The sequence below is a fragment of the Sinocyclocheilus anshuiensis genome, unplaced genomic scaffold (genome assembly GCF_001515605.1).
Source record: "Sinocyclocheilus anshuiensis isolate Anshui unplaced genomic scaffold, SAMN03320099.WGS_v1.1 scaffold319, whole genome shotgun sequence".
NCBI classification, from domain to species: Eukaryota; Metazoa; Chordata; class Actinopteri; order Cypriniformes; family Cyprinidae; genus Sinocyclocheilus; species Sinocyclocheilus anshuiensis.
Genome location: NW_015552566.1, coordinates 1566157 through 1591213, shown reverse-complemented (window position 1 = coordinate 1591213; position 25057 = coordinate 1566157). Strand labels below are relative to the sequence as shown.

General features: G+C 38.9%; 1 protein-coding gene across 3 annotated transcripts in view; it reads right to left on the bottom strand.

Annotated features, from left to right (window-relative positions):
- LOC107664920 (aryl-hydrocarbon-interacting protein-like 1) overlaps positions 1-12551 on the bottom strand; it is a 30757-nt gene extending 18206 nt beyond the window's left edge. The window contains exons 1-2 of one of the 3 annotated variants that reach the window (XM_016455608.1): positions 12479-12551; positions 10690-10777 (exon numbers count right to left, since the gene is read on the bottom strand). The gene's annotated coding sequence lies outside the window, so the exon portion shown is untranslated. Of the gene's footprint in view, positions 1-10689; positions 10778-10883 lie in introns of all 3 variants that reach the window. The other 2 variants (XM_016455605.1, XM_016455607.1) reach the window with 2 other exon arrangements.
- Between the last annotated feature and the right edge of the window lie 12506 nt (positions 12552-25057).

Sequence of the window (25057 nt, the reverse complement as noted above, 5' to 3'; positions counted from 1 at the left end):
ATCCCTAAACTGACGTGCCAGGAAAGAGCCAACCACAACAGTTCTTCAGCTGGCAGCTTTAGCTGGTACACAAGGACATAAAGCTTGCCAGTGAAGAACTGCTGCAGGTCAGCCAGTGGGCTTCCCGGAGTCTGTTCCTGATATGCGGGAATAGGAAATGTGGGAATAGGGTGTGGCAGGACCTGCAGAGGCAAAGAAATAAATGGATGTTTGAGGAGAAATAAGATGGAAAATAGTAGAAAATTAGCTATAACAGTAAAAATTAAGACACCAAAATTATATAAGTTCATTATAATTCTTCTTTAAGGTAAGGTCAAATTCGGTCACCAATACCAAAACCAGTCAATCTTCACGAGTCTCAAAACCAATTTTGATAAAGCAAAAATCTACTATGCTATCGAACACACACTTTCAATAAATTATAAATATTGATATAAAATGTCGTCTATATTTGAAAACATTTAAGCATGCTTCTATATTCAGGTTTAGGAAACAATTTTCTATTTCTATAATGATACCTTTTTTTATACCAATGCAAAAAAAAAATGAATATGCTATTGAACACACATTCATTAAAAAATATTTATATATTTATCAATATTTATTTAAAATGTTATCAATATTTAATAAAAAAAATAGAGCTTCAATATTTTAGGTTTAGAAAACACTGCTTCATTTAATCAAGCAATAAAGAATAAAAGTATAAAAATAAAAATCTTAAAGTGCCCCTATTATGCCATTTCCAATATTGCCTTTCATGCAGTGTGTATGTGAATGTAAACGATCAGCAAAATTGTAAAGCCGAAAGTGCATGATAAATAAAGTTATCGTCTCCCAAAATAAAGAATCGACTCTCTACAGCCTAAACGAGTCGTTACTAATTCGAATCCCACTTCTGTGACGGGATAACACATTTGCATAATTCCCGCCTATGTTCTACGTTGGCCGGCCGCAAACAACTTGACCCCGCCCACAAACATGTCATTTTACTGACGACTGCTTCTCTAATCTCGGGAAGTTAAAAAAAATAATCTCGGGGAGTTCAACGCAGGATTCACTAAACGCTTGCTCTTGAAAGATGGCTCAGTGCCCTGTTTATTTGGACCAGATGGCTCCACTGATTCACAAGTATGATAAATAATAGATGTTTATATTTTCTATCGAGCGTTCAAAATACGGAACTATGGCAATGGGCGTATCGTTTCCTACACGCGCTGTACGCGGTAGACCAATCACAACAGACTGGGCCATCTGACCAATCAGAGCAGAGTAGTCTCACGGAAAGGAGGATTTTACAGAGACTGAATCTTAGAACTGCTTTGAACGAATCGTTTGAGAATCACTGGAAAAAGAGGTGATATTAAATGCATATTTTGAGAAAACGAAAGCGTTTCATTCAGTTATCAAAGAAATAAATTACAAGCATTTAATATTCTCTTTAAGGGTTCTCTATTTTTTTTTTTATATATATATATATTTGTTGTTTGATTGATGTTAAGGACCATTTATTGTCAAGACACTTTGATCAAAAAGTGCACGTGACCATTAAAACGCAGTCGCATCACCACAATGCACAAGCAATTTTTACAGAGCACACAAAAATATCGGTACTACGAATTCTGTACATCATTACAGTATACATTCTTTAATATTGTATCTATATGGAATATGACAACTAGTGATGTCAAAAGTACCGGTGCTTTTGACATCCCTTGTTATCATATTCCATAACTCTTATCAAATTCACTTTAAGCAGCCTTCATCCAAGAAAACTGAAAACAGACAGGGTGGATGGAAAAAAGAGAAATGGCAGATAAAGAAGATATTTGGATAAAGTTTAAACAGTGGCTTTTTTCCCATTTTTACTGCCACAGCCCAGCTAACGAGAAAGAGACAGAAAGGGAGAGAGGAAGAGCGGTGGTCTAGTCATGTGCTCTTTGCCCCTGAGGTATTGCAGGCCTGCTACTGCTTCAGCATTCATTCACTCAGCTCAACTCCTGCCTTTAATTGAGTACAGATAGATCCGCTGCCTGTGCACAGGACCCAAGCGTTTGATCATACTCGAACTGTTCTGCAGGGAGACCATCTACCACTCACACCGCATTAAAAGTCTCTTTTTATCCAATTGACCTAAAAGGTTTAGTTTCATTTTCAAACACGTCTGATTCATTTAACCAAAGAATCTCCTGTATGCAGCCAAAAATCAGGCCATTCATTCTTCTCTCAGGGAAGCTCATGAAGTATGGTTTCATTTCCTTTCTGACTTTTTTTTTCTCACAGACAGGCAGTCTTTGGGCCTCACTCTCCCATTGATCTTGCACAGCACTAAAGGAGGCTATAAAGCTCTGCGCTTTTGCTGCAGGTACGGCCTTCATGAACCCACTGACCTCGCTGAACCACAGAAAAAGGTCCAGTTTGCAAAGCCCTAGACTGGCACTCCCACACACATTCAACTTTGCTCCCTCTGTCTCTTGCACACACACACACACGTTCTCACCCACAACTCGGAAATGCCAACTCCTGCCAAACAGCACGGATGATCTGCCCATACTCATTGAGCTGCCCGATGGAGAAACAAATGCAGTGGAGTGAGAAAGGCTGCGTTCACACTGCGCAAATACGGTTTGGTTTTACAGATTCATTTCAGACACGCCTGTAGACAACATTTCAAAAACTTCCAATTGCATTCTATATAGAAATGAAATGTAAAAAGTATACATTTAATTATTTTATACACACATACTTTAATCAGATTTTAAACTGCATGTATGTGCCTAGAATATAAATCTATATTTACAGTACATTTTGCTCGATACTGGTAAAATCAATACTTATTTTCATGTTTGATACTTAATAAATGACCAAATATTAAAAACACTATTTTGTCCAAATACACTAGCCCAAAAACAATACATTTACTGTAAATGCTACAAGTGACTTTAGGCATCACAACATTACAATGTACAGTATGAAATATGGAAATTCATTTTGAGATTTTACTTTAGCAGTGTTATTAAATTATTAGTGTTTTAAAGGTTAACTTTAAGTGAGTGTTAGATGATTGCAAAGGCAATCTAAAATAACCATAAATATACAGTATCAGCAGATAATATTGTCAGATAAACAATATTCTATACATATAACGTGCATGTGAGAGAAAAAAATATTTGAGTCTGAACAAAGCCAAAGAAGAAATGGACGCTCACTGCATCTATTATGTTTTCAGTGACGGAAATCACATTCGGTTGCAGCTTCCCCCTTCCGCTGGGTCTTAAGCCTGTTGTTATCAGACACCGGGGCGGTTGAATCATCCTTTGTCTGAAGGCGGAGATAAGATCCTTCTATGTCCAGGATACTGCAGGCAGGGAGGGCCGTCAGCTTCGGTTACAAGACTTATACACAATCACACACCACTGTCCGGTATCACACTATAATGTGCTCTCTAAAGTCATGACACCCATGGATTTAACCCCACAGAATGGGCGGCACAGACAAAACGGAGCTGGATAACATGCAGTTATGGAAAAGCCAGACACTTCTCTCCAACCCACTCCCAGGAAAAAAAGATGTGTATTTTCACCTTCGCATGGTCTTTGATGTCCCCACCCAGTCAAGACGCTCAGAGAGCCACAGGCTAACAAGCGGTCAGCACCGGACACAATGGAGCATGTTTAAACTCTTGCCGTCTCTCTCACACACACACTATGACTCACCGACATATACAAACACACAATGCCTACAAATCCTGTCACACAGAACACAGTGTTCCCAAGGAGTGATTTATTGTAAAGCCATGGAAGCTTCCCAAACAATTACAGTCAGGCTGCTCCGCAAGGCAATGGGAAATGGTGAAGTATGTGCTCTTCTCTCGCTCTCTGCAGCGTCTGCTCACATTTTCCTCCCTATAGCCCTTTCTACCTCTTTCAAATGAACCAATTAATCAATAGCCCAGACGGCTCAAGATGGGAGGTTGGGTGGTGGCAAAAACACCGTTATATCTCCATTTCTAGTGCTCCTTACTGCACCCAAACTGTTGCATCAGCTGTCTAGCGAAGGCGTCCAAGACCGACAGCTTGCTCACATCACCAGGAGACACCGAACAGCTTGAGCGGCAGGTGAAATACAAAGGTACACTTCAATCCAATTGACAAAGATGGCGGTTTAGGGTCAAATGGGCTTGCCCAACATCTGGAAGACAGTGGGAAGAGGTCACAAGTCAGATTTTTCAAAGCAAGCACTGTTACACCCTCTGTCTAAACAGATACACGTTCACCTACTTGATTTAACCGTTAGTCGCTACAGTCTTCAACACCCACATAAATTGTTACCAAAATGAGCTACGGATCAATGCATTAGTCATTCCCTTCAGCTTCCAGATGAATAATCAGGAAGCGACCAAATGGGGTGGGGGTGAAGAAGGGGGATCTTTAATTAAAGTGAAATCCCACATTTATCTGAACAGAAGCAGCACAAGGTCATTTCTGAGCCGAGATAATGATTATTAAGGGAAACCGGCTTTGAAAGGTGCAAGCTCTCCGTTCATCAGAGACGAGGCCAATGGCGGAGATGTTACATTCCTATCATGCTTGTCCCGTCAAGCAGAGGCTCTCACAGGGAGTACAGTAGAGAAAATGAGAGGAGAAAGAGAACCACACCCAGTGGTTGAAAGTCTCTTGTCTTTCTGCTACTGTGGAAAAATGCGAGGTTGGAGCCATAAACTCTCAGAATGCAGTAAGAATCTCTGGAAGGAAACCGCTAAATCCCTGAGGGATATAAGAATCCATTTTAGTTATGAAATGCCACATGACACAGCATGCAAGCATGTGAGGGAAAAAAATGACTGTTTCTTTACAACCGGAAGTCGGTGGCTGCAGAACTTTTGAAACAAATGCCTCCACAAACACAAAACATTTTAACAGGTCTGCCATGTGAAGCCACTTCTTGAGACTTTCTGAAAGAGAGAACTCCAGAGTTTCCATCTGGTCCTAATGTCTGAGTGTCCAAAGCTGTTTTTATGTGACTTTAGGGCAGATGCCTGAGCTCGTCCCATCAATTACCCATTCTCCTCCGTGTCACGCAGCTCTTGTGCATTATTCACCAGCCTTTACATACGCACAGAGTGGAATGACCGCTCCATCCATAATCATGCATCGTTGTGCCTGCATCAAGCCCTTTGAAGAGGCCAGGCAATCACCGTTCCAACAGCAATGCTTCAAATGCTGAGGCGGCTCCAGTAATTCTGCCATGAATCACGGCATGAGTCAACCGGCGGGCAGGCAACAGTGAGAAATGGAGAAGTGCAGACATTGAGAAATGGATGCCATTCACTAATGCACAGATGAAAAGACTAAAAAACCGGCAGATGCCAGGAAGGGGAAGAGATCGAAACTAACCGTTATAGAGAAAAACGCGCCTGTACCCAAAAGGCTTTTTGATGACGTTCGTTTGTTTGTGAAGTTGACGAGGTAAACAGGAAGACTTACCAAGTGCTCGTCCGGGACACAGACGTCACACATACATCCTGCTCCTCCTCTCGACTCCCAGACTTTGTCTTGGTGCAGGTGTGCTCGCCCTCCTGACCCAAAATTGATGAAGTGAGTATGGTAGTGCTTGCGCAGGGCAAGACACATGAAAGTCTATATATAGTTCAGATGAACACAAATCTACACGTCACGGCCACAGAAAGTCTAAAGCGCTCAAGGAAGGTAATCTTAGCCTTAATCTGAAATGTCTAGCCAAAGCCTGAGCTTATGCAGGAGAATTCATCTGAGGAACCCCAAAGGAAATGGGGTGTGGGCACATTTTAAGTGTGCATTTGCACCCCAGCAGACCCACCCTGTCACTGCTTCCCCAGAATGAAGATGACGGTTGTGCAAGGACTCAGAAACTAACGAGAGCCACCTGCTATTCGTGCCTCTGACATCCAAGACAGACCGCTCTAAACCGCTACTCGACTTCCTCCAGTCACTTGACAAACAGAAAAACAGGCAGGCAAAACAGTTTGATATAAAAGAGGAAATTCCAGCTGGGTTATACAATGGAAATGACTGTGGGGCAACACGGAAGCGGCGAAGCCATTTCAGGAATTCATGTAATCTCCTGCTAATATCAGGGCTGAGGGGTGGGGTTTCTATCAATCTTAAACAAGAGCTCCAGAAGCCCACATGTAGCCAGAGGAAGCGGTCAGAGCCTTTAAGAGTGTGATGAGCATCCCACACATATTCACACTGCGGGGGGCATGGATTCACGCATGGCCGGCATGAATGGAGCATACTTCTACAACACGAAAATCACAGGCACATGCATATGTGAACTGCAATGACAGGGTACTGCCTTGAGAAAAATAGGAAAGTTTGGAACTTGGAGGTAATTGTGCTTTCTTTAGCTCGTTCTTCTGAAATGCAGATTGCAGCACTGAAGAATGCAGAACATCTGTCCAGAATTAAAAACGAGGCTTCAGCTTCTTCTCGTTATTTTGTGAAACACAGCTTATGGCACAGCCTAAGACCCATTTAAACCCTGTTCTGTGAACTTGATGAATCAGGTTCAGTTAAAAAAGGAAAAAAAACAAAAAACAAAGAGTGAGATATATAATTGTTTAAGGAGCGCTACAGCCCTACTGCTTGTAAGCGTGTGCGCATGAGTCCATAGCTTTAGCAAGTCCAGGCCTCCTCCCTGCTCCTCTCCGATGCAGTTACACTGGACTACATTCTACAGAGGAACATTCTGTATTAGCAGCACATGCAAAAGGAAGCTGATGGCAGCTGGTAAACCATGAATAAGCAGTAACTCAAATGAAGCTTCTTTCATAATGTTGGTTGTTGTAATGACAAAGCATCGCCTGTTCTCCCCCACCCCACCCGCCGAAGTCTGAATCATAGCTCGCAATGTTAGCGGCGACCAGAGCGGCAGCTGCCTCTCCCAACACAGCAAAGGAATCAAAAGTTTTGATTTGACTCAATCATGCTTTTAATACTGTGCCATGGGTAAATCAGACTTAATGAGAATGTCTCAGTTCAAATTAATGTAAAACAATGAAAAATCTACACTAGGATGATTCCGCAACATGGCGAATGACTCAGCCAAAATTACTTCCTGACTGAGTGCAACTGATTTGCCGAGAGTATGTAGTAATGCGACTGAAAATGACACAAAGCTATATAGATATATACACACACATTACCATTTAATAGTTTGGGGTTAGTAAGATGTTTATGAAAAATCTCAATGCTCACCAAGGCTGCACACATTTGATCAAACATACAGTAAAAACAATGACACTGAAATATTACCATTTCAATAATATATTTTGAAATGTAATTTATTCCTGTGATGGCAAAGCTTCATTTTCAGCAGTCATAATTATAGTCTTCAGTGGTCATTCAGAAATTAATCTAATACGCTGATTTGTAGCTCTAGAAACATTACTTACAGCTGGTTAATATTTTTGAGCAAACATTTGTTTTGTAACATTATAAATGTCTTTATGGTCACGTTTGGTCAATTTAATGCATCCTTGCTATATTACGTATTCATTTCTTTCAAAATTTAAAAAAAAACTTACTGACCCCAAACTTCAGAGCTATATATTACAAAGTTAATATGTTTTATATTTCAGTTAAATAGCTAAAATATATATGTGTGTGAAACCTATAGCCCGTCTAGTGCTTACCTAAGGACTAATTATTTCCTTAGGAAACACTGATGGAATTATATTCAACAGGTTCATTCCTGCAGCTTGCCCTCCCGCCCTCTCTCTGTCTCTCACCCTTTCCATTGCGCTTTTTGCAGTTATTTCCATTGGTCAAGTCTCTGTGCCATGCATTCTTGGGATGCCTGGTACATATGGTATAAATTCCATTCTGTCTGCAGAGGCCCTCCATGCTGGCTGAGATACGCCGTTCTGGACTGACTCCACCCTCCCACAGAGCTGGGCCAGCTCACACTCTGTACTGCTGAGGTGAACTAGCTTGGCTGCCTTAAAAGAGAGAAAGAGACAGAGAAATAGCCCACATGTGAAGTCAACAGGTTTTAAACAAACCCGTTTTTCCCTGTATAGAATGAATGAGCTCGAGTTCGGGGCATCGTATGTGTGCGCCGCCTTGTATGTCGAGGACAGAAATTCAATGAAGAACAATAGCACAAAACCCCAAACTGGGTCACTTACATGGCGGTGTAGAGCACAAAGCCTGCAGCCCATTTAATCAAAGGGAGATTATACAGGTCCCTCAGGGTAGACAGCAGAAGCAAACTCACTCTAGAAGTCTGCAAGTCTCTGACAGTGCCGAATCATCGTAGCGAAAAGGTATTGCAAGGAATCTAACTGCGTAACTTTACTCTGGATGAAAATGTGGACAGAAGCTCTGCAGGCTCACTTCCTGAAACCTCGTGGCATAAACCGCCTGAGCGTCCAGCATTTGGTCCCACAGGACTGCGGGGCTGCACAGACGGGAAGCTCCGCTGTCCTTGAGACAACAGCAGGCCTTCTTCTGAGATCCTCCCCTCCCACACTCAAGACAACTACAGCCACCTGCCAAACAGGCAAATCACTGTCACAGCCGATCTTCATCTGCAAAAAAACCCCACTCACAGTCTGTGCGGCACGATACCGTACCAATTACAGAGGCAATGGTGGAATGTATGCCAAGACTCCAGAAAAAACACTTAAAAACTCTCAAATCTCCACAAATGAGAGTGTAAAAAATCTAAATGTCAAAGAGGCCTGCAGAACAGTGAAAATGTGTAACGCTAAGGGTGTGGTTCCAAAACGCTCCGTGATATGACATTTCTCCTCGTATGCCCACGAATGCAGTTGTCGGAGTTCCATGCTATGGTTTGTTCGTCCACACAGATCTATTCATGAAATTTCATGAGGGCCCAACGTTAAACAGGAAGCAAAAATATGAACTCAGAAAAGTTCAACGTTTTACAAAGGCCTCACAGTAAAGCCAATAAATGTCAAAAACTAAACAGAGGAAGCATTTGAACAGCAGATACCTTGAATAGCAATCAAACATCCTCCTTAGTGATTTCTCCATTCAGTGCACGGACTGTCCAGTGAGTTTCAAACTCCTCTGTTATATTTCGCTATCTTTCCAGCCATGCTTGAATGAAGAATAAACTCATTTAGCAGCGAACGCAAGTGCAAGACCAGACAATGGGTTCACAAAACAAACATTTCCCTGCAAAAAAACTCCCGCACTCCCACCTTTAGCTGCACAGACACTTGAATCAGGAAATAAGAGTTGCTCTTACTGAATTCATAGCTTTGAAAAAACTGCAAGAAAATTAGACCTGTACACATAGATCTGAGATGTCCAACCTTTCTACGGATAGTGATTACCCTGGGCAGGAGAACAGATGTTCCTTTTTCCATAATTGCACTGTGCTGCTTCTTTAATGAGCTACTTCAATCTGAACTTGTTCTACGGATAGTGATTACCCTGGGCAGGAGAACAGATGTTCCTTTTTCCATAATTGCACTGTGCTGCTTCTTTAATGAGCTACTTCAATCTGAACTTGCTTATTTAAAAGTGTATACAAATGACATGTACGTCATTTTACAGCCCTTAATTTATTCAGACATATTGACTTTATTCAGGGTAGACACCATTTAATTTTTCACAAATGAAAACGAGGCTGCAAGAGAAAAATGTATAGGCTGTTCTGTTTTAAGGTTGTACGTCAAGTTCATAACACATTTTCCAGAGTTTGTCAAGAGACAAACAATGTTGCATCAGCTGAATGATCAAGACTGAGCTACAGAACAATGCATTAAACGGACCTCCGTATAGTCTTCGTTTTCATTCAGGAAATATTAAATATGGCACCTACCCTAATATCTATATCTACCCTAAATAAGGTGCATAGACAGAACATATGACCACCTACACTTCTGGAATTTGAATAGAAACATTCATTCTGAATAATTAATTTTTAAGTTAATGATAAAATACAGATTTATAAAAAAAAATAAGAAAGCCTAACTCCATTTTTTAAATGTAGTTTCAGTGCATTTAATCTAATTTATTAGAAAACTGATACAAATATGCATATCATATTCAGTCAGGTGACAATTTTTTGCTTGTCTTATTGTAAATCAATAAGATTTCATAATCAGCTCTCAGTTCATAAGAAATATAAAATCAAGGAAAAAGATATTCTTAAACTAACATTAAAAAGCTAAATCAGGTAATAATGTGGTGTAGATTAAAGTAACTAATAAAGGAAAATCTGGTTTTAACGTTTCATAACCTCAGTCATTAGCTTAATTCTGGTAAGGCTGATAGGTAACGATATGGTACGTCATGGCTTAAAATGTTTCTTACTTGAAACAATTACTGGAGCAAGGAAATCCATTAAAACGGTTGCATAAACATGAGTTAAGGATGTTTGTCAACACTTGATTGCTTAATCCCATCCACAAATTAAAGGGCAAAAGACATCTGGTGATATGATGGAACTGATTCTGAAAATACCTTGTTTGCTTTTTCATTTGATATTTAATGGCCAGAATGACATTTCACAAAAACGTTTCACAACCTCTGAACAGTTCTTTAGATCTGATCAAATATCATCTTTTCAGCTTCTACAATTTTATTATAAATTATATCTGATATCAGTTCTGACACATCACCCTCACCACCGGTAAAAGTCACCTCTAACCTCATATCATATTTCATAACTTACCTTCAGCAGTCAGACGTAAGAAGAAATCCATTTAATGACATACTGTTGATACTGGTATGAAACGGAGGTCTTCACTCCAGATGTTAGGCTGTGTGTGAAAAGACAAAAGTGAGATAAAGCAGACACACACACATACAAAAAGGAAACAAGTAACCTAAAGGAAAAAAAGAGGCAAAACTCGTATAGTATCGCACCGTACAGGGTGGGGTCTTGAGGAATTTGCCATCACTCGCCTCACAGGCATCAGTGACGATGTATACGCGTTGTGTCATGGCCAAATCCATGTTTTACATCCAACTACCCAAATTCAAATTTTTGATCTTGGCCATCTCTCGTATAGCACAATCTCCTGTTGCTCCTGTTATTCGTATTTTAAACAGACCTAGACTACAAATCTCCGTGTATTAGGCTTTATCTTAAAGTGACAGTTCACTAAAAAAAAAAAAAAAATCTAAAATCTGTCCTTTACTAACACTCGTGTTTTACAAACCTGTATAACTTTCTATCTTCTGTAAAAACAAGAGAAAATGTGAGGCGGAATAGGAGGGCCATTCACCATTCACTTTGATTGGATCTTTTTTATATTCAGTGAAAGTGAATGGGGACTACGGCTGTGTAATATCGCTTTCTATACAAGCCATGCAGGTTTAAAACATCATGAAGGTGGGTAAATGATGACTAAATATTCATTTTAGGTTAATTATCCCTTTAAGGCCTATTCCTTGTCGTCTTACGAAAGTTGAAAATGAGCATACAGATATAGGCTAATGCAACTAAGAAAAACAAGCAAGCAAACTCGAAAAAAATACGTCAGGCGATATGAGTTTAATATACTGTAAATGAAAGCAGTGTAACGCCCGATGTTAATATCAGTTGCCCGTGTTAATACAGTGTTAATTCTCAGCGCTTCAGTCTGACATATTTAAATTTACTGGACTTAACAAATAGCGTCAACTCGATATTGGTGCGATATTGAGTTTTTCGACAAACACCTTTGAGCGAAAACTTCTGAATGAGGAATGTCCAACGCCTACTTACGTTACTTCACTGGTAGAATTCTCGATTTCTCTCGTCGATCGATTCGTATGTCACGCTGGTACGCGGTTCGACTCCCAGATACCACATAAAATTGGCGTAACATCCTTTATTTTCGCAATGGCTTTTTTCCTCATACTGCCTACATACTAGCCTACTGTCTACTAGCGGACGGCTCACGCCCTGTACGGCTCAACTCTGAACCGAGCGCTCTAGCGATCTATTCCAATGGAATGTAACGGATTCCATTCGTTCTAAAGTGGGTTCACACACTTCCGAAAAGTTAGAACTAATGTTGGAACGGTCATCGAACGATGTGTAACCGAACGCTTCCTGGATTTAACGCACGCGTATCAAATCCTCGCGAAAACCGTTAAAAACCTTACGATTCAATTCAGTCGCAGTTCTGGCGCACAAGGCAGCGCACATACGACATTTAAAAGCGGTTGGCTTATTGGAAACTCAAGTTCGATTCTGACCTGGTTCGTGTCCCGATCCCATTTCTTGCCCACTTTTAATGTATTGCACTACTCTAAATATCGAAGAATTTAATATAAGCTCTGCTACAATTTAGGTAATTCGTCCTTTTGCTGAAAGCCACACCTTAACCTCAAATCACTCCTGACATCAAAGAGCTAAAGCGCGACTCAGCTAAAATATCTAATCCTAACCTGCTCAAGACAACTCAACAGAGTGTTACAGAAATCATTAACAATATAATCACTCAACTTCAACACGACACCATTAGTCTTACGTCCTAAATTTCACAATCTAGCCCACATATCGCTGCGTCTTGAGTCTCCGCTTCAACTCCCCTCATACCGGCTTCTCTCCTCCCGATCAGCTGGCAGCGCAGTGACGCCAAGAGCAACAGCTGACCAATCAAACACTAACGTCAAAGAACAGAAGGAACGCCCACTTATGGCCGATCATGAATGTCAGGCCTGCACACCAATGCCATTCTCTTGAGTCAGACGGGTGTAACGCACACTGTCCAATGACGCGATCTCTCTCCGACTGGCGTTTCACGGCTCTTCTAAAGAGCAAATGACTGAGCACCTCTGTAAGAAGGACTGGATAACTGTTTTCAGACTCCTATTAAATCTTACTTCACTTTGATACAATTAAGACTCGTGCGTAATGTCTTTAAAATTTCCACAGACGCTGTTTTACTCTTGTTTTTGAGACATAACTCAAGCTGTGACCAGATGCTTTTTAGTAGGTCTATATTAACGTCCACATTATTTTCTGTCTTGTTAAAGCCACACTCAGTAATTTTTCCTCATTAAAAGGGTTTTACAATAAAAATATCTTTAAAAAGATGTACATTCACATATGAAGCCTTATCTGTAGCTTTATAAAAGCTGTTTTAGTTTACATGGAGGGTCTGCTTCTGGTGGCTGCCATGTTGAGGTCACATGACTAGCGAATGTCCCCTTTATTTCTCCCTATTATCGGATATTTGTGGAATTATTTAACATGGCTTCAATGCCAATTTCTACAATGGTATTAATAAATAGAATTAATCAGAATGAATTCAAGTTACACGGAACTGATGACAGGAGTCAGGTGAAAAACTCAGTAAGGGAAAATGCTGCATTTCGTTTTCTATAAAAATTATTCCTGAGGTTTCTGGTGAAATTTAAAGCTGACTGCCATTTATGCTATTGCTCATTTTGTGGACGGAAACCTTAATTGGTGGCTTGCTGAATCTAGAGGGATTTTTGAACAAAAATGCAAATTCCTGCCACTGACTGAGAGAAAACCGTAGAAAAATACAGGCTTTTATTCTACAATCAGAATTTTAGACCTTGCCATCCTTTGTTTTTGGCTACAAAAACAGGCCAAATGGAGGAAAAACAAGCAACATTGTGTTGTATGGAATTCAGGAGGAGGATAATTGGTATTATTACTTAGCGTTATTGTAGACATGAGTTTCAGAAACCCAAAAGCATCATAAATAACTTCACTGTATCCTTAGTAAATAATCACAGCAAGTAAACTTAAATGCTTGCGTGTGTGTTACCCAAAAAAATGTTGTTTCCTCATGTGCAGCAACTCAAGACTTTAAATGCCATTCCATTCATGATTCTTGTACTGCACAGTCAGGTCAAACAAATACTAATAAGTGCATGCATTTTATCATATACATCATAACTGAGGGCTTCAAGAGTGGGTCTTTTCCCACATGACTACAGTCCAACTGCCACAGTTCCACTGTTTTAAGGGCAGCGTCTCATTTCATTCCACTTTATTCCACATTCCCACACCACTAACTCTGGGATCAAGTCCGGCAGATTATTTTACTTAAAATTAATTGAACAAATTAATATATATATACATACTTTTAAAAAAAGGTCACCTAATAGAGTTTTAGTAAAAGTGGGAAATACCTAGTGAAGTTAATGCGTTCAGATCTGATTGGAGACTGCTTGGTTAGATATTGCGTTGGAGGTGGTGACATAAACACCTTGACACAGCGGTTTCCTGTCCTGTTCCCACATGGTTAACATTTCCTGAAAATCTATTGATTATGTAAACAAAGTGTTAGCAGCTTTGGGAGAAAGGTCATTACAACACAGTCACAATATTCCAATGTAAATGTCATACAAATTTGCTTTATCTCCACAAGTGCTATCTCTGAGACATCCTACATCCTGTTACTTAAGAGACTGCAGACATTAAGTATATCTGGTGTAAGTCCTGGAGGGCACTTTCTCTGCTTGATCCTGATTAGGTCAAATACACTAATGCGAGCTCCGGCCCACTGTCTGGGCGTGTTCCTATCTATTAGACACATCACAGTGTTAAGGGACTTAAAACAAACCTCTTCAATTTAGTTATTAAATGTCACCTAGTTTGTCCCCATGTGACAACATAAACACAATTTGGGAACATGTTCTGTTAGGTTTATGGTTAATGTTGCATTAATATACCTGGTGCACAGAACCGGTCTCTCCTAGGACACATTAATCCAGCTCTTAAATGGATTCCAGGAATCTATCGGCCCACTCCCAGGCAAGTGCCTTCCTGCATGAGTACAGCGATACACGTCCATGATGAGAACATATTATGTAAATGATCTCCTCTTGAAGAGGATCCTGTTTCTCTCAATGAGGCATCCTTTCTTAATATATAATATCAATTTATAAAATGCAATTTAATAATAGAAATGTGGCATTACTTTTCCCTTGAAAATTTCTTATGTCTATGGTAATTGTGCATTGATCATCTTTTCACAGTTCAATAGCAGTAACAATTAAAAAAAATTAAAATAATAATAGATTGCTTTTATCAGGTATCTTTGTAGAGCAATATTATTCCCTGTCCTGTTGTAATAGTACCCATCAGTACGCTAACACTGTACTTTTTATTTATATAAAAAAATTATTTTATAAAATATATTATAAAATTATTGATATTAAAAACATTTTAAAATATTTTTTAAAAGTAAAAAAAATTACAATAATATATATATACATAATATAAAAATTAAATATGTAACATTTTAAATTATACTAAATTAAAAGTTGAATTAAATTGATTAAAAAAACTATAAATACACACATTAAAACATCATATTTTTTAAAAGGGTCATATGATGCAATTTCAAATTTTCCTTTCTCTTTGCAAACGCGAGTTTTAAGCAGTGTAGAGTAGCGCTTGTTGTTTGTCGTTTCTCCGATCACAAATGCAGACATGGTTTTATGTTTACGCGGCGCGAAACGCAATGCAACGCAACGCGTAAAAAGACCGTATAAGTCATTATAATTAGTAATTATGTCCCCACTGGATGCAACAAATGCCTCGTTTGTAATGGGTTTTATTGGTTTTGTCTCGTCACTCCGGCCGGGACACGGCATCACAGTATGGTAGGGGCGTAACATTTCCGTCACACGCTTGAGGTATTCAGCCAATCACAACGCACTGGATAGCTGGCCAATCAGCGTACACCTCGCTTTTAAGACCGATGAGCTTTGTAAAAATCAACGCGTTTCAGAAAGGCGGGGCATAGAGGAGCAACAATAATGTACATTATGTGGAAAATAATGTGTTTTTTGAACCTTAAACCGCATAAACACATTGCATTACACCAAATACACAACATAATGTTCTTTTTAGCAACGTCATATGACCCCTTTTTTTAATTCTAATTTTATTCAACAAAGTAAATCAATTCCAAATGTTACAAATCCCTTTTTTATTTTTGTACTATTTTTTTTTACTTTATACTAATATATTATTTTATAATAATATATATTTTTGTATCCTCAACAAATTCTCAACTTGCAGGTGTGACAGTTTTGCAGACGTTGTGCATTCTAGTAATCAGTTTGTGAAAATATGCAGGTGAATTTTCATCACTTGTTTGCTGTAGCACTTCCCATGGGCGTGATTGGCTTTTAGGACGCATCTCACGGACCATGAGATGTTATGATCAAACAGTTCCACCAACACATCAAATTTACATTTATTCATCCATAATACTTGTCTAATCAACTGCCATTCAATATTCTTGTTTATTTAAGCCTTTTATAATTATTTGCCAGCGTCAGGCTTTTTCTTTGTAACAAAACCTAGAGAAAATGTAATTTAATGTAATGTTTAATTTCATATAATGTTTTACTTATCTAGATACCCCAACTTTTGACAGGCCCCACCCTGTTTACTGTGAAACAGCACCCAGTAGAATCAGAGTAAAGCCACTGTAACTTTAAGAGCTGCCTTTTGCAAAAGAGAACTGATTAGTGGTCCTGGCAGCCAACCACACAAGCGGCTGAGCGAAGACTCAAGCCAATGAGAAGGCCTGCTGGGCGGAGGTTACAAAACCAGCCTGAACTCAATGACTCAGCACAGGCAAGTGCGTGCGAGATGACACTTAACAGCAATTTAAAGAGCCAGCGCTCACCATGCAAAAGTAGGTGAGGGTAAAATACGCACTCTTGAATCCCAGCAGCAGTTCCCCTCCCTGCGAGCAGGACTGTGAACGTTGATCGATGTGACACGGCTGAGCACAACTTTCAGTTTTTGCCCATTTTCTGAAAGGACCACACCTACACACTCATAATAGACGCAGCATGACTCAGCACTGGCCATCATGTCACATAACCGCACATGACTGACAATGACAGTCATGATTAACGCTGGCTAAACAAAAATAATGGTTTGTGATAAAGCCACACTAAGACAGAAATGCCAAACACGACAATTATGCATTGCTCAGCAAAATATACATCTCACGTTTGTTTCACATCACCATAAATATTCAAACAATCACAGGCATAAGAAAAAGCTCTTTCATTTTCAGACGAGTGAATATGTGGGGATCTGAGCCACATCCTGGATGTTGTTCTAAACTGGATAGTTGCAACAGCCAGAAAGGCAATACCTCAGTGACAAGGCACTAGCTATATTTACATAATGTGCTGTTAACCTCAGAGTACATACTTCTCAAGCTGACGGCAGGAGTTCTAGAACAGACTCTTTGTTTAAAGGTAAGGCTGGACTTTACAGGTTCCTGATCTCGCAGGATGTGATGAGAATTGTTGGTTATCTGAATGATACACGCATTGCACCTTCTATAATGAAGAGATTAAACAAGCTCATATTAATTTACAGTGTAAAAACAGAATGTCATGAGCATATTAATTTAACATCCAAGCATGAAAAGCAGTTGTGATCATCATTTAGAGCAAACACGCAATGCATTATCGTGTTTTTCCACCCTTTTACATGCTGAGACGATGTTTGCAGGAAATCTCTTTGACAACAGGGAACTCTGAAAATTCTTCAGAATAGGAGGTGTGATGAATCACCAACACATTTTAAAATGATGGTTTTGGTATGTGAGCTTATGATCTAAAGACATTAACAGTGTGACCTGATTTAGATTAAACTGAATTATTCAGCATTCTGTCAGGCTCCCTTAACATGAAACACAGCAAGACCTATAGCGCAGCGCATGGTCAGAACTACACAGGAGAGAAAATATTAAGAGGAATGTTGAACCACAATATTCAAGGGCAAACTGTATTAGTCCCTACAGTTCACAGAACAGAACCAAAATGAGGGCGTTTGATACGCTACTTACAGAAAAATTAATCATTAATCAAAAGGATTATGTAAGCAGCATTAATTCCACTACACATATTCATAAAACTGATTTATTCATTACTAAAAATATGATTAAATGTATGAAACCATTTTACACAAAATCTAAAAGGAGATCTTTTTTTTTTTTTTTAGTTAAATTAGTTTTAATTAGTTCTCATGATTAGGTGTGTATTTATATTAACAATCATAGTGTAGATATATTCCAGTATAAATTTCATTTTTAATGTATTTTTCAATAAATGATTAGTTAAAGAATGACCATCATGTTATTGACCTTGTATTTTATTATTCCTTACATCTTTATGGTTTTATGTTACTACAAAGGTTGCAGGCTCATACTAAGTATGACGTGATTCAGATTCATTACTGTAGTTTTTTAGGGTAGAGTTTGCTAGTATTTCACATCGTTTGACCCTTTAAACATGTTGTCTGCTGTTCTGTTTACCGTACAGTACTGTACAGGTGTTTTATCATCACATTTGCCCTACTTATGCTCTATTGACCATGCCTGGTGGACTCTGGTCCTGTGAACAGGCCTGTCCAGCAATGAAAGTTTAAGAGGAATTTATCTCCCTTTCCAAATGCAAGGCCAAGGCCTACGTACAGATATGATTAGCCTTGTTAATGCAACGGAACACACTCTCCTTGACAAGCTGAGTTTCAAAACAGCCAAACTCCGTTTGAGTTAGCAAACGTACACGCTCTCAAACCTCTCGCCTTGATTTCTTTATCAGGGAATGTTCAAGCTTAATGTTCACTGATCAAGACAACCCAGACAACAAAGGAATGTAACCAATACAAAATCTGACAACACGCCGTGGAAACCGAGGTGCAGCCTTGCAAGAGAGGAGTCGAACTTGACATAACAATCCAGGTGAAGTTAAAGTGCGCCATTGCATCACTAGTCCATCGAGTTTAGCGATTGATCTACCATGAATAAAATTATACAGTATACATGAATGCACTTCGAGATTAGAGTACAGCTCTGAAATGCTAAGATCGTTTTATAACTTGGACCCTTGGAGTTGTTGCATCACTGCAATGCTATAGCAATTAGTGAACCAGCGCAGTGTACCATGGAATCAACAGCAGGTTATGTAATGGCCCTGATGGCTGGAGGTGCGATATGAGTTAGTTAAGCATGTGACAGTGATTTGGGTGTGCGTGACCCACATTCACTTCCCAGCAGCCTTTGCCCACTAGGTCACCCATGTCATGCTGTGCACAATATACTGTTTTTCATCTTTATTTAATACGAGCAAACAAAAATCACTTACAGCTGACTCTTAGATCCTAGATGACCTTGGAAACGTGTCACAAGCGATTGTGTCAACCGACAACACTGTTTGTTGTGCGCGCGCTGTCGCCACTGAGGTCAGCCTATATTCAAGTAAGGCTTCTCTCCCAGAAGGGTAAAGAGCTCAGCCTGTCCCTAATACACACGAGCACCTGTCTAAAAAAGCAGCCGTCCTCCCACCACACCTGCCAATCTTACAGTCTGACAGAGATCCAGCAGTTCACCCAGCTGATTTTCCACAAATAGAGCCCGGCGTTCCAACTATAGCACAGTGCTCCGCACAGCACCGCACATTTACATAACCTGGCAGGCAAGGAGATCTTTTTTTTTTTTTTTAGTTAAATTAGTTTTAATTAGTTCTCATGATTAGGTGTGTATTCATCTGTATAAGTGTGTCAATAGCATATAAGAGTGTACACTGTAAAGAAACTTTTTCTGCATAGTTTGGACCACATGTCTTTGATTTGGCAGATTTTTTTCCTTAAATTAATAAGCAGTGAAACAAAGTATTGTTCGAAAATTATTTTCAAGAAATAAAAATAAAAACGATTTTTACATAACCTGGCAGGCTGGGAAGGAAGTGCCACATCGCCAAGCGGTGACACTGCACCGCCCCACCGTATCTCACCCTGAAAGCAGCAAAGACACCTGAGAATACCCATGTGCCCCGTCGGCCTCGTGGCAGAGCGGCTCTCATTCATATCCAGGGCAATCCTTTTAATCTTCATAGCAGTAACCTGTAATATCTGCTGCACTGCACCTCTGCTGTAAGTGTGGGGTGTGAGATACCTTTTCCTGGATGCTGTGGGAATTTTCCATTTGTGGAGGAATGTGAATCATTTCTCACGGAAATGCAGATTTTCAGGTCTCATTTGAATTGTCGTCTGAGCGTCACATCCTGTTCTTTCTTGTCAAGTGTGACATATTTGCTGAGTCACATCATGTGAGTTTGTTGAAACACATTATAATGACTGGTTTAATCTGTAACACTGTGGTCAGGATTGGAGTATAGACCTCAAGGAATGTCATTGGATTTGTTTAGTTCAAATATCAGCACAGGCCCTTTGAAAGATGAATGCAAAATTTTACATGAACTCATGTGGCCCAGCAAATAAAGACTCTGTAGGGAATATAGGAACACACCTAAAAGCACTACAAATGGAACTAATTTCATGAAAGAAATGGCTCAGGTTTTTTCCATCAAAAGCGTTTCATGAAAGGTTTACGTCAAACCCATATGGACATGAGTGGAAGGACTGTTTATATATGTAGATAAAGGGATTCACTAATGCTTGTGTGTGAGTTATACAGTGAGTCAAAGGTCAGTTTTCCTTTGGTTATTTTTAGGGAGCAATCTGATGAGGTTCATTTCTGAGGACCAGGAGTGCCAAAAATAAAAATGAACATAAAAATTACTTTCAATAAGTATTTTACTTATAGACATTTACAACTCTTTATAAAAATAATTTGATGTTTTATTTTATTATTAACTAACATTAAGCAATTTTTAAGCATTTTATTTATTTTAAACAATATCAATTAATTTTAAATAGCTTAAATCAGGTTAAGTCCCCTTTATTTATATAGTTGTTTCAAAGCAACTTCAAATAAATAGACAGATTTAATTTTAATAATTAAAAACATTAACAAAAAATAAATAGCTTTACATGTGTATTTATTTTTCTGTAAAGATGTTATGTTACAATAACTACATTTTTAAACTAATTAAATCAAAAAATTTTAATATGTCTATTTTTCAGTTCATTTGTTTACATTTTTGTTTCTGAATGAATGCATAGATAATTGATTACTTAATTTTATTTTTTAGTTGCACTAGTCCACCATATCTAAAGATTTTTTTTACCTATAGGTGGCTTTATTATATTATATTATATTATATTATATTATATTATATTTAGCTCAAATGCTTTAAATTCATATGGATGAGTTTAAGCCTCAATTGACCCCTTCTCTATAATTCATATCATGTTTGACCTTGCAGTTGCCCTAGGCTAATATCACATGCTATTAAAATAAATACATAAATAAATAAAATTGCAAGGGCATCTTCTAACCTTTGTGCCAGTGGTAGTGGTGCTTTTTTCTGGAGGATTCTTCAGTAGATATGAAAGAGACCGAAATGGGCAGTGAGACATCCGGCCAAGGCCATTTCATGTGGAGGTAATGAAACACAGCATCTAATAAGCTGGGAGACAAGCGCTGTACTTTTCCAGGTCCAATGCCCCGATGGCCATGCGAGCGAGGGGCCCGGCCCACCCCAGCCCACTTCATCGCTTTGTTATGAGGAAGAGAAGCGGAAAGGTGCTGCCCTGCGGACATTAGACACAGATGTCTGATGTATCCAGGGTACCCGGCCACCCTCCCCCATATCCTCTACATCCCAAGGACGGCAGCCAGGAGCTGTGCAGTCCCTGCATGTTTCTAATAAATCAGACAGATTAATTACGGAGCCAGGCATGTGAGTGCTTCAGGTCCGCATCTAAAAAGAGGACAGCACTATAATTGGCAGTGTGCATTAACACAGTGCCATACCTTCCGTCCAAAAGCATGACTTACACTCACTGAGTCACTGATAATGTACAGAAGTCATGTAAATTATGCTGCTTATTACACTGCTACTCACCACATAAACAAAGAAGTGAACATAAAATATTGATTTGAGATTAGAGCTGTATTATGTAACTTTTTTGAAGAGTTATTTGTGATCATAATACATGAGAAAATTTGACCATGTATCACTCAAAACACCAAACCTCCAGAGAATCACTGGTTAAAAATAAAAGTTATTTATTTGATTATTTGTCCACCCAACAAACAAAAATGTTATAATAGTAACCTTTCAAAAAACATTGGACGAATGTCCAACTATAATGTTTCAGTAAAAAACATTCCATGAATGATGTATAAATAATGTTCTTTTGTTAACATTTTTGAGAATATTAATAAATGAATAGTTCACCCAAAAATGAAAATTCTGTCATTAATTAACCTTTTTCACAACAATCGGAAATTACGTCAGCGCAGGGTAAAGTTAGTTCCGTTACAGGTCTGCGCCTATTATATTAGTATGCCCTTTTCTCAAATAATGCTTCTTACCTTTTTTGTTTTGTCTGTTTTCCAAGTTGTTGTTATATAATGTACAAAGAACTTACATTTTACTTGTTAGTAACTTATAAGGCCACTCAGACCGCTGACTCGTGAGATAATGCACTCAATATAGCATCCCTTTTTATATAGTCTTTGATCTCCGGTACATTTGAGCGTATTAACTCAATTTACGCAGTCATTTCCCTCGAATCACCACATGATAAATTACTTAAAAATGACAACATTTATGTCCAGATGCACATTTTTTCCAAGAATACATTAAACAATTCTGAGTCCGGTTGAAGCATATTAAACTCAACACAATAACGTAATCTGATACAATAGGAATAAAGTCATGAATCCGAGTCGTCTCTTGTTTAATATTTATTTCCCAGGGCACATTATACAACGTACATTTAAACCATCACGTTAATAATGCAAAGGAGAGCAAGTAGAACATACAATATTACATTAATAATAATAATTAGCGAAAAAAAATTAACGTGGAGTCATAATGCACAGTCAGCACCAAACGGACAGAACAGCAAAACTACCTGAATTATAATTGCCACCATTTAGATTTAAACTAACTTGTATTTGTGATGACCCGAGCTGACCAAACAGTTAAGTGTGAAATGTTTGCGCTTTGTAGAGTAAAGTACTGGCAGTTCAAGCATTTTCACAATCTCTAATTTGTATAAAAAGACTTTGATTCTCGAACTCATTCTTGTTAAGTACGGCCGCAATTGTCACCGGAAAAACTTTTACCCTGCAAGCGCCAATCCGGAAGCCAGAAACACGGAAGTGTGAAAAAGGCTAATTACTCACCCTCATGTCGTTCCAAGACCGTAAGACCTTCGTCCATCTTCGGAACACAATTTATGATATTTTTATCTGACCCTGCATAGACAGCAACTAACACGTTCAAGGTCCAGAAAGGTAGTAAGGACATCGTTAAAATAGTCCATGTGGCACCAGTGGTTCAACCGTAATTTTATGAAGCTACAAGAAAACTTTTTGTGCGCAAAGAAAACAAATATAACGACTTCTCTTCCATGTCAGTCTTCGATGCGTGTTAATGACAGCACCATGACACATTAAAATTTAAACCACCGATGTCACATGTACTATTTTAACAATAATTAATGACAGATTTTTTTTTAAGAGAACTATCCCTTTAAAGGCCAGATAACTTTGAACAAATGTTTATTATATTAATGTTACTGGAAGAATATTTGTTCATAATTTTGACAGAACCTTGCCAGAATGTTTTGAGAGCATTTCATGTTAGCTGGGATACCTGAAAACCAGGGAACCAATTCAAAAAAGTTAATGTCAAGGATTTTTTTTGCTAAAGTTCCCATTAAAAGTTATGAAAAAATCTGAATTTTCTGTTCAAAATGTCAAGTTTTTTAAATGTAGGCTATAAATGTTTTTCTCCTTGGATACACAAACGCTAAGAAAACATTCCATTTTATCATTTTGAAAACATCATAGGAATGTTTCTTCTAAATGTTCTCTGCGCATTCCAAAACAAGTAACATTTAAAAAAAAAAAAAAAGTCCAACTAAAAATATTCAGGAAATAACGTTCCATGAACGATGTGCAACTAACTTTTTTGAGAATGTGATTAAAGATCAGATAACTTTCAACATTTGTTCATAACTTTGAGAGAAGCACAAGAGCGCAAGCCTGCACGTAGCACCAGTTGAATGCAGCGACTGACCAATCAGAGTTGAGTACTCCAGTGAGCTGTGTAAAGGCTGAAATTTAGTTTGATTGTCTGATAATGTAAAATGCATTAAATAAACATGTGCAATGCGTTCCCTGTTTGCAGTGTTGTTCAATCCTGCAATGAAGGAAATAGAAAATGATTTCCTCCTTTATTAAAAAGCAAAGACTATTAAAATTTGTTGTATTATTACTTTAGTTGTTTAATGCTTTCTCTTTGGAACAACCCTTGACTGTAACAGTGGAAACTAACGTCCCGCTCTTTTGGCCTGTGCCTGGTATATCTGATGACAGTCAGCAGTCAAGTGCCCACAGATCATGCTACAAAGGCATGAAGTTGCACAATGGAAAAAAAAAAAACCTGATGCAAGTCTCCACCATAGAGGGCAATACTACCACGTAGCCGCCGGTAAATGTAGCAAGCTTCTCCTTCTTCCTCCTCAACCAGCCGTAAAGATCGCAAAGAATGCAATTCAACCACGGCGAAATCAAAGTTGGAAGAATGTGAGGTCCTGATCTGGCACCCTTCAGACAAGCCAGGCAACCTGTCACCCTACATTACATTTCCTGCCATCAGTCCACCTCCTGTCTCTGCCCAGGGGACAGGCGTTAACCAGCTCTTCTCCGAGTCACAGCCAACTCTACTGAGAGATTAAAGCAGATTTAGGTATGGGGAGAGAGAGAACGAAAAAAAAATAGAGCAAGAGAGATACATAATATGTGTTAGAGAGAGAGAGAGAGAGAGAGAGAGAGTTCACCCCACCTAGTACGTCTGCGTCATGCACATGCAAAGAATTTGCCAAAGGCTTCTGCAAATATTTGCTGCTTGAGTTGGGAAATGGTCACACCTGGGTAGCAGCTACAAAAGGGCAGGTCAAATAACACAGGTGTTGTACTTCTGCAGAGTCCAGATTACATCAACAAAAACACACAAAACATCAGCCAGAATCATGTGGTCTTTGGTTCTAACTTCAACTTTAAGCTCACCTGGATCAAATCCATCCAAAAAACGTGTGCTATTCATTGCATTTCATTAATGCGGAACATGGTGTGCGGATGTGGCCTTTCTTACATCACCCAGTG